The sequence below is a fragment of the Rhinolophus sinicus genome, linkage group LG05 (assembly GCF_036562045.2).
Source record: "Rhinolophus sinicus isolate RSC01 linkage group LG05, ASM3656204v1, whole genome shotgun sequence".
In the NCBI taxonomy this organism is placed as follows: Eukaryota; Metazoa; Chordata; class Mammalia; order Chiroptera; family Rhinolophidae; genus Rhinolophus; species Rhinolophus sinicus.
In genome coordinates this window covers 177,258,127-177,269,059 of record NC_133755.1, presented here as the reverse complement: position 1 = coordinate 177,269,059, position 10,933 = coordinate 177,258,127, and the positions used below count along the sequence as shown (strand labels likewise).

Below are 10,933 nucleotides of genomic sequence, written 5' to 3'. Positions count from 1 at the left end.
TTGGACAAATGGATACCACAGTATCGTACAGAATAGTCTCTCTGTTCTAAACGTCTTCTGCGCTCCATCTATTGTTCCCTCTCTCCATCTGACCTACCGCCACCATAAGGTGGAATTTTGTAGGCCCTGTTACAGCTGAGAACTGCAACCCTTGTCTCCTTTTCTGTGAAACAGAGCAAGGGTTGTGTGCACTTCATGTCACTGGAGTCTTGGGGAACTAGCACACAGGAAGATGTGGGAGCTTCTAAAAGTCCCCCTGAGGGGCTGGTGATGCCTCCTCCTCCTCCTCCGGGAGCTAATGTTTCAGTAGGTCAGGCAGCTAGGTATTTGGGCACCTATATTATGAAAATGTTCCCTGGGCCAGTCTGGATCTGGGCTGGGGTTCCCTGTTGTGTCATCTCGGTGCGGCTGTGCTGCTGTCCAGGGTGGGGTGTAACCCCCGGGAGAACGTCTCCCTGAGGAATGCTGCAGGGCCGGATGCCCTGGGGGGGCCCATGGGAGAGGACAGTGCCCTTGTCCTTGAACTGGGACCCACATGAAGTCTTCCCTTTTCCAGAAACCTCGCTTCTTTTCTCCTGTCCATCGCAGCCATGCCTGCAGTGTGCAGGGATGAGGTCATGGTCAAGGAGAGCGCCACGGGCACCGGGCTCAGGCTGCCTGGCCAGACTCCGGAGGGTGGAGCCGGAGCTCACATTGGCTTCGCTATTCCAGGAGAGTCTGCTTTCCTAAAGGAAAAAGCATCACTCAGATGAGTCTGGCACCTCCTGAAAGTCTTTTACAGGCCCCGCTCTGACTGGGAACACTGGCTCCCTGCCTTCTAGTCCAGCCTGGGGCTCAGAAGGCCCCCTAAGAGAGGATTCTAGACTGTGCAGGCAGCCTCATAAACACATATTCAGGAGCTGCCATGGTGCCACTTCCCAGAGCAGAGCCCGTGCCCGGGCCAGCTGCTCCAGATCTTTGCACCTTCGCACATTCCAGTGTTCTGTGGACCTGGCTTGGCCTCACGCAGGGCCAAGTGGGTGCCCTCCATACAGGGTGGGAGCATCAAAGTCTTATTTATTTGCTCACCTCACTTCTCATTCCTAGAGTTCTGAGCTGCTTCGGCAGTGACCGCGGTGGTACTGAGTGGTGGGCGATTGAATCAGCTTGGTGCGAGTTTCGTCTGGAACCCTCTTGCCTAGAGAATAATCTGGGCAAGGAGATTCTCCAGCAGGAACATGAATCCAGGGTCTGTGAGGCCTGACTTCACCCTCATACTCTCAAACGTGCCCCTAGTGTCACTATTCCTGCTGCTCGAAGCTGGACTCTTCTGTTGGTGAACCATTGCCAAAGCCTACAGCAGGGGTCCAGCAGGACAAGTTCACTGAGGGACCAGGAACAGTCCTCAGCAGTCATCCTGAGAAAGGAGTGAATGGTTGGGTGACAACAGGCCCCTCCAGAGGCATAGGATGTGCTGACCACAGCATGATGTGTGTTCTCACAGCGCCCTGTGAGCCGGCCCGGGGTCCCGGCCTAAGGACGTGCCCTGAGCCCCAGCAGCCTAGTCCAAAGTGGGCACAGTATGCAGACTGCTGACTTCCAAGACCGGATGGGCTGTATGTCAGCAGGAACTGTCATGTTCATGGCTGACCCTTGCACTTTCAATCCCAGCGCCAGCTCTGTGGTAGATGGCTGACACAATGTCCTGAATGACTAACCCACAGGTATGAGTCAACACAATAGTAAACCTCAAAGGGCTAACGAGACAAATATTTAGCAAGTAAATGAGTTTTAACTGCAGGCATAGGAAAGACAGGAGGCAACCACGGAAAGAAAAGAAATGTGAGAAATAGGGACTAATCATCAGATAGCCCTCAGCGTGGAGGATATGGTTTTTCCTGTCTAAACCAAGGAAGGCCTCTAACCCCTGGCCACGCTCCCTGCCAGCAAGCATCTGGCATTTTGCTGAGCTTGTTTGACTTGGAGAGTCAATTCTTGCAGTTGAAGAATTTGGGCAGTAGAAGAACTGGAACAAAAGGGAAGACTGTGTAGTTGAGGCTGAGAGATTTGTGTGCATTAAAGGCTGAATTGTGAGAATTTGTAGATAAGGAAATCTAGCGTTCTCTGCAGTTCAGATGGGCACTCGGAAGTGCCCATGGGCCGAGGGGAGCAGACCAGCAGGGATGTGGCTGCAGGACAGAGAACCAGGATGCGGAGCTCGGTAGAAGAGCCCAGTCTTGAGCAAGCCCAGGCCGGAGAGGACAGCGTCCAAGCCACACTGCTGATCCACCTCTGAGACGTGTGACATTTTGGGTACCCATCTCTGTTTCATTCTTCTTTCCATGTCTTGACATGTACCCACTAAACATTAACGACAGGCGAATACACACCTTGTAACTTTTTGTGAGCTATCAGTAAATTTGGTTTCTTTTTTTTAAAAATCACTTTGTTAATAGTCGAGCTTGCTTTTCTTCTTTTCGGTTGGGAGCATCTGCAGAAGCTCCCGACCTAAAGAGACCATGTGTTAACCTGTAACCGACAGAGACTTGGGAAACACCCACGTTTAGTCGTGGCCTCAAGCCAAGGCTTCAGGAAGGACGATTGAGAAAAATGACGTGAAAGCCCCTAACACAGGTGATTGTTTTGTAACTTACCTGTACACTGTGATGTTGTTTGTGGTGACTTATTTTCAAAGAAGCTAGAGAGTAAAGGTTTGTGTTTATTAACCGAATGAATTGGGAGTGAAACCTCAGAATTTTTTGTTGTTGCTTTTGGTTTAGTTTTTACTTTCTTTTTTGAAATGATTTCTGATTTATAGACAAGTTGCAAGAATAGTACAAAGAATTTCGATATATCCTTCACCCAGGTTTCCCAAATGTTAACACTTTACCACATTTGCTATATTGCTCTCTCCTTCCCTTTCTCTCTCTGCCTCCTTCCCTCCCTCCCTCCCTCCCTCCCTCCCTCCCTCCCTCTCTCTCCATATATGTTTCCATAGCAACCAGCTAATTTAGATTGCTTATTGACTGGGAAGGGGACCTTAGGTGGGGTGGTGGCACTGGGGGGAAATGCTGATGGAAATTATGGGGCATAAATGCCCCTTGAAATTTACTGCTTTGTCTCATTGTTTCCAAGTATGTGTCTCTATTGAGAGAAGGTACCTGACTTACACTTTGCCATGGACTTGAACGTTGCTCGTTTAAAGCATCTTTGTTTTTACTGGCACGGGAGGATGGTGGTAGCTTGTAGGATTGAAGGCTGTTGGTTCTTTTGAAGATATCTAAAAAGAGAGGAATGTAGGGGTTTTGTTTTGGGTTTTATTTGAATAAGCTCAATCTTGTGGGTTTTGCATTCTTTCGGGTTTTTCTGAGGATGGAGTTTACAGATGTTCCTCTGGGAGTGAGGCCGAGTGCGTGAGGAGGTGAGAATGGAGATGGGTACAATGCAGTGCCGTCGCTCTTACAACAGGGCCAGTCTTGGTAATAGAATCATAAAAAATAAAGATAAAGTTGGGACGTGATGATTTTCTGAATATATTTCCGTATTGAGTTACTTTTAGCCTGGCACTTGAAGCCTCAACAAAGAGTACATGGGTAACATGATTATTTAATGATTTGAAACATAAAGAATAATCTTTCTAAGTGGCGTTTACCATTCTGTGTGCTTTGGAGGCCCTCCCATTTAATGTCAGCATGACGAATCACTCATTTAGCATCGTTTCTGAAACTCTCTCTTAGTTTAATGCAATTGGACCTTGCTTTTTTAGAAAAAGAAATGAAGAGTCATTTGAATTCATATAGGAAAAAAAAATCACTTTTGATTTCGTAAGGTGGAAAACATGAAAAAAATGAGAATGGATTCAAAAGCCATTTATAGGATGGACTGGTTTTATGAGGGCGTGAGTGAACTGAGGAGTCTGGGAGAGAGAGAGAAGGGAGCAGAGCGAAAGTGAGGGCTGACGCATGTCCCAGTCAGGCCCGAGTGGTACGGAAAAAGAGTGAGGCCTGGGGCAGGGGATGGCAGTCAGCTGGCAGGAGCTGAATGTTCCTTCTTTGGTAGCTTTTATCCAGTGTTGAACAAATGACTGTATTTGGCTCTTTAGGTCACCACAGTCTCATAGTCCTCCAGAGAGCATGGCACTATTACTGGATACTTCACAGCAATGATGTAAAGATGAGTAACATTGTTTGAAACTGTCAAACAAGGTTCTTTCTGGTGGTAATAGTGATGGAGTAATTCAGACCAATCATCTCACTGAAAATAACCACCAAAAACTTAAATGACATTTAAAAAGTTCCTCAAAAACATCAAAGAGCTAATAAGATAATGAGGAATGACTGGGTCAAGATTCAAAAGAAGATGAAAATCCAGAGAAGTGAGGTTGGCATTGGGACTGTCTTTGACCAGGGGGCATTTGAAAATCTGCAATCCATGCTCAGAGAGTGAGCTGTTTTCCAGTCCTGTGAGATCAGGGGACGTGAAGCAGGAGCCCAAGGCCCAGCAAGATGGCACTTCCTATGCTTTGGTCTCAGAGTCAGTAGAGCAGCTTATCCTAGAGAGAAGGGGGAAGTGGAAGTAAAACAGCGCTTACATGAACGATGGTCCAGTGTTGGGTCATCTAGGTGACCAAGAAAATCTTATGTCCTGAAGCTGACATAAAGTGTCGATCATGCTTGAGGATGTGGCAGAAGCAAATGAAAATTAAATCTAAAGAAAAGTAATATTATGTTGGGCTTCAAAATATTTCCATAAATAATTCAAAAAAATACAATGCCAAGCACATAGTTAAAAAAAAAAAATTAGGCACATGAAGGTACGCACTCACCTGAGAAAGCACGAGGGAAAAGAGGAAGTAACACACACACCCATAAGAATGTAAGATATGGGAATTAGCAGTGAGACTGTATAGTAACGATACTTCCTGTTTTCAAGACAAGAAAGAGTAAGCTTGAAAAATTTGGCTGATTATTGGAAACCATAAAAGATGACAAAGCAGATTTAAATAAAAGCAAAATAAACTCTAGAACTTAAAAATCTAATAACTAAATTGAAAGCTCAATGGATAGATTTAATGGCAAATTAGAGTGGAAGAGAAAATGAGTAAACTATAAGAGTAAAATATACAAAAAGAAGCATGTAAAGGCAAAAGTAATAAGAAAATACAAGACACGCAGAAGGTATAATTAGAAGGTCCAACATACAGTCTCACAATTAAGTTCACGAACTCAACCTAGAAAAAGCACTACATACCTCATTGCTGAATATTGTTATGGTCACCTTTGAAGTACTCTCTTTGGGAAACTATGCACTGACGTCAGCGCCTAGTCCATCCTTCAAAGCAATTTTGGAACTCTTTTTCTGGAATGGCCTTCAGAGCTGTCATCGTATTACCGCTGATGTCCTGAATGTCATCAAAATGTCTTCCTTTCAATATTTCCTTGATCTTTGGGTAAAGAAAGAAGTCATTGGGGGCCAGACCAGGTGAATAGGGAGGGAGTCCCAATACAGTTATTTGTTTACTGGCTAAAAACTCCTTCACAGACAATACCGTGTGAGCTGGTGCATTGTCATGATGCAAGAGCCATGAATTATTGGTGAAAAATTCAGGTTGTTTTGTCTAACTTTTTCACGCAGCCATTTCAGCACTTCCAAATAATAAACTTGGTTAACTGTCCAGTTGGTACAAATTCATAATGAATCCCTCTGATATCACCAAAAGTTAGCAACATTGTTGCAACAAGTTCGTGAACTTAATTGTCCAATCGGATAGTCAGAAGGGGCAGAGTCTAAGAGTCTTGAGTGTAAACAATATTTGATAAAACAATTGCTGATGATTTTCCTGTAAGATATTTACAAATGTATTTTAAAATCCCAAGGAATTTTAGTCAGGATAAATGTAAAGATATATCATAGTGTAAACTGCCAGAGAGAAAAAGAAAGATTACTTCAAAAGGTACAACAGTTACACTGATAATTGAATTATCAAGAGCAACAGTGAATGTCAGAAGACAGTGAAACATCTTCAATAGACTGAAAAAACAAAAACAAAATGCAAAGATAGACTGTCAGTAAAAACATCTTTCAAGTACGAAGGTGAAATAAAGACATTTGCGGACAAAAACAGAGGGAGCTGGGCACATGCCCCTTCCTGTCCAGCTCTGGCCAGACGCAGAAGCAGTTGTGATGTTGATGCTGAAGCAAAACTGGATTGCTGTTTACGAACTCCCTGTTAAGGGGGGGATGGTGGCCAAGGACGTTCACGTGCCCACACACCCTGAGCTGCAGAGCAGAATGTACCTAATCTTCACGTCATGAAAGCCATGCAGTCTCTCAAATCTTGAGGCTAAGGGAAGGAACAGTTTGTCTGCAGACATTTCTATGGTACCTTACCAACGAGGGTATCCAGTGTCTCCGTGATTACCTCCACGTGCCTCCTGAGATGGTGGTTGCCACTTTGCACTGCAGCCAGCCTGAGACGGGGAGGCCAAGGCCCAAAGGTCTGGGGGGCGAGCGACCTGCAAGACTCACAGGAGGGGAAGCTGACAGAGATACCTACAGACGGAGCGCTGCCTCCTGCCAACAAGAAAGCCAAGGCTGGGGCAGCCAGATGGCTCAGTTGGTTAGAGCGCGAGCTCTCAACAACAAGGTTGCTGGTTCAATTCCCCCATGGGATGGTTGGCTGTGCCCCCATAACTAAGATTGAAAATGGTGACTGGACTTGGAGCTGAGCTGCGCCCTCCACAACTAGACTGAAAGACAACAACTTGACTTGGAGCTGATGGGCCCTGGAAAAACACACTGTTCCTAATATTCCCCCCCCCCCCCAAAAAAAAAAAAAAAAAAGAAAGAAAGCAGAGGCCGAGGCTGGGTCAGCCACCGAATTCTAGTTTGGAGGCGGATTTGGTCGTGGATGTCGTCAATCCCCTCAGTAAAGTTGGACGGATTATTTTGTATTAAATACACTTGTGGCCAGAAAATTAAAAACAAAAACAAAAACAAAAAAAAACAGAGTTGTTACCAGCAGGCTGTCAGTTAAAGAAACATGTAATAGAGTTCTTTAGGCAGACAGAAAATAATCTTAGCTGAAAGGTAGAGATACAGGAGATATCAAGAGCAAAGGAAGCATAAATATATGAGTAAATCCAAATGACATTGATTTTATAAAATAATAATAATGATTTGTGGGATACATATATATGTGTGTTATGTCTGTATCTATATCTATCTATCTATCTATCTATCTATCTATCTATCTATCTATCTATCGACATAGAACAACAAAAATCTTTAAGTGGGAAGGGAATAAAAGGAATTTAAGTGTTCTAAGGTCCTCATATTGTCCAAGAAGAGATAAAAGTTCCAATTATCAATAGACTTTGGTAAGTCCAGGATACATGTTGTAATTTCTAAGGTAACCATTGAAAACATAATAAAAAGTGTAAAACTTTCAAATGAAGAGAGTGATAAAATGAAATGATAAAAATGGAATGATAAAAAGTGAAATGATAAAAAAATAGTCAATCTAAAAGAAGGCAAGAAAAGAGAAAAAGAACATAGAATGAGTGGGACAAATAAAAAGCATATTATAAGACCGTAAAGTCAAATATATTAGCAATTATATTAAATATAAATAGACTAAATACTTCAGTTAAAAGATGGAGTCCTGGCCTGATTGCACATTAAAGCCAAATTATATTCTGTTTTCGAGGCACAAATTAAAATATAAGGATAAAAATATTGAAAATGAAAGAGTGGAAAAATTATACTCTGCAAACAGTAGCCCAAGAAAAGCTGGTAAATCTGTATTAATATCAACAAGCTTGGCCTTAAAGTGAAAAAAAAAAATTACTGGAGATTATGAGTCACTTCTTATTGATTAGGAATTCGACCCGCTAGGAAAATAGAATCACTTAAAATTTATATGCATCTAATTAAATGGCCTCAAAATATTTGATGGAAAAAATGACTGGAAGAACTGTACAGAGATATGAGTAAGTCCACAATCATGCTGGAATTTTGTAGCAGCTTTCACTTGGAAATTGATAAATCAAGCAGGTGAAATATCTGTCAAATTATAAAAGTTTTCAAAAACATAATTAAAAACTTGACACACCAAGAAACAATATAAGAATATATCTAGTTTTCAAGTATATATGAAACAGTTAGAAAAACTTGGCTATGAAGCAAGTCTCAACAATTTCAAAGGAGTAAATTGACAGGGTATATATATTTTTTTATTTTGTTTTTGTTTTAGACCATTGTCTTTTTTTTTTTAACCTTGTAATTCTGTTTTTATTCTTTCTTTATTTTATTATTTTATGTTTTTAGTTTCAGGTGTACAAAACAATGTAATAGTTAGACATTTACACCCCTCACAAAGTAATAACCGCTCCCCCCAAATCTACTACCCCTCTGACATCGAATATAGCTGTTACAGTTCCATTGACTATGTATATTCCCTACGTTGTACTCATGTCAATTATCATTAACCTTTGGCTTAGGAATTCTATGTCCAAGACTTTATCCTAAGATATTAATCCTGTAGATTTAAAAAAATTTACACACAAGTATGTTTCAAAATAGTAAAAAAATGTTTATCCATAGGAAATGAGTAAATAAATTATGGAAACCATATGCAGTGGGAAGCAGCACAACCATTTAAAATGATGTTATAACTCTATAATTACCGACATGAAAAGACGTCCATGATACATGTCCAAGTGGAGGAAATCAAAGGTTACAGAACTACAAAAAAAAAAAAAAAAAAAAAAGACAGGGTATATGACCACAGTTCAAAAGTAAAAAGATAACTGGAAAATCATAAAATCGTATGTTTAAAAATTAAGACAAATATCTAAATAACCCACAGGTAAAAAGAAATCTCAACAAAATGCTATTTTTTCAAAACATGTAGGATGTAACAAAAGCAATATTTAAAGGGAAATCTTCACCATAAAATGTTATATTAGGAAAAAATATAGGCTGAAAAAAGTCAGTGAACTAAGTGTTCATCTCAAGACATTAGAACAAAATGCAAACAAAGGAAGTAATAAAAAACAAAAGCAGAAAATATTGAGACAAAAAACAAAATATTGACGCTCAACAAAGCCAAAGTTATTTTTTGAAAAAAATGAATAAAATTGATAAACTATGGGTGATACCGATCAGTAAAAAACGGAAAGAGGGTACAAATGTCAACACTGGAAATGAAAAAGGGGACACATAAGCTGAGGTTTAAAGGATGAGAATGAGTTAGGAAGTGATGAAGAGGAAAGGGCCTCCTGGTTAGCAAGGACGGCCAGTACCAAGGATAGAAGCTGAGGCCAGCTGTTCACTGCCAGGAGCAGGTGGAGTGAAAGGCGTCTGTAAGGAGTGGCAGGATGAGAAGAAGGCCAGCTCAGGAGGGTCTGGATTGGGAAGGGTAAGCTGAGGAGTTGGGGCTCTATCTTGAGAACCAAGGGGAGCCGTTGGAGAATTGTAAAGCAGGGAGGAAGTGGCACAACAGATTTTTCCCTTTAGGCTGCCAGTCCTGGATGCATATTTGGAAAATGATTAGGAGATGAGGCGGGTGGGGGTGCCACCTGGAGCGGGGGAGGCCAGTGAGGAGGCAGATGCAGCCATCAGGCAGGAAGGATGTGGCTCGAACCAAGGTGCCGACGTTGGGCATGGAGCACATGGGGCAGATCAGACACATCCTAGTGTGGAAGTTGAGGACAGACGACATAGCTCTTGGAAACACTAATATTTAAGGGGCAATGGGTTAATGACAAATCTGCACATGGGGTGGAGAAGAAGATGAAACAGCTGCCAAAGGAGGAGAAAATTTCGAGAGGTAGGAAAAGTCACAGAATTGTGTGTCATATGCATCATATCTGGCCATCAGGACATCATTGCTGACTTTAGAAGACTTTAGGGAAGAGTCTAGTTTCTGTGGATTGTAAGTAAACGGAACCGAGTTCCTGGAGTTGGGTAAGAACACGGCTGGGAGCTTAGTTAGCCGTGACAGGAAGGAGAGAGCATAGTCTCAAAAGGCAATGTGGGATCACAGATTTTTTAAAAGATGGAAGATGCAGTATTTTTCCCTGTCACTCCTTGTACCCTCCACCTGAGAAATTAAAATCAGTTAACTCACATTATATGACTAAGATTTTCCAGCTATGTCAATCCAGGTTGTTCTATTTCCTCCCTCTTATTACATATTAGTAGGAAAATATTTTTAACCCCACCCTTACAATTACTCTTTGTTTATATGTCTGGTAACTTTATTCACCACATACGAAGATGGGGAGACAAATGTTTTTAAGAATTGCAAAAGGCAAAGTGATACATTTAAAGGATCATCATAACTGTTTTTGCCAAGGAAGTCCATGAAATGTTTAAATCAGAAATGGCCAGTTTACATGTCAGACTGGTAATTCTAAATTTCAGCCCCCCCTGCCCCCCCGCTGCCCGCCCCATAACATATTGTAATTGAAAGATGCCCAAACAGATGTTTTCTGTTATATGGATTCAGTTCCAAAGGTTTCTTCATATGCTGCTCACAGACAACTAATCCCTAAGGAACGACAGAGGCCAATAATTTTCATTTTTTGTCATTGCATATGAAACTATTTCAGGCTGCTTATGTTAGATTAACTTCGTTTCTGAACAGCATTATTATTAAAAATGGGTCCTATCACCTTTCCATGCACATTTGAACAATTCTTCTGCCTTATCTTGTGGCGAAAAAATCTTTTCATTCCTTTTGTGGCTATCAAATCATTTATTAATTTTCTGTGGTCATTGTGAGTCCCTCTTTTTCAACCAAATTACATCCTGTTGACCTTTGGAGTCCCTCACAAGAGATACTCAGATTGTTCAAGTGTGTGTTCAGGCGCACGTATTAACAAAACAAGTGTAATGTTTTCTTGTTGGACTGAGGTTTCAAAAATGAAATATTTAGAGTGGAAATGGT

At 41.6% G+C, this 10,933-nt stretch overlaps 1 pseudogene; it reads left to right on the top strand.

Moving 5' to 3' along the window:
- Positions 1-6,162: 6,162 nt before the first annotated feature.
- LOC109456785 (small ribosomal subunit protein eS10) lies at positions 6,163-6,911 on the top strand (annotated as a pseudogene).
- The last annotated feature ends 4,022 nt before the right edge of the window (positions 6,912-10,933 follow it).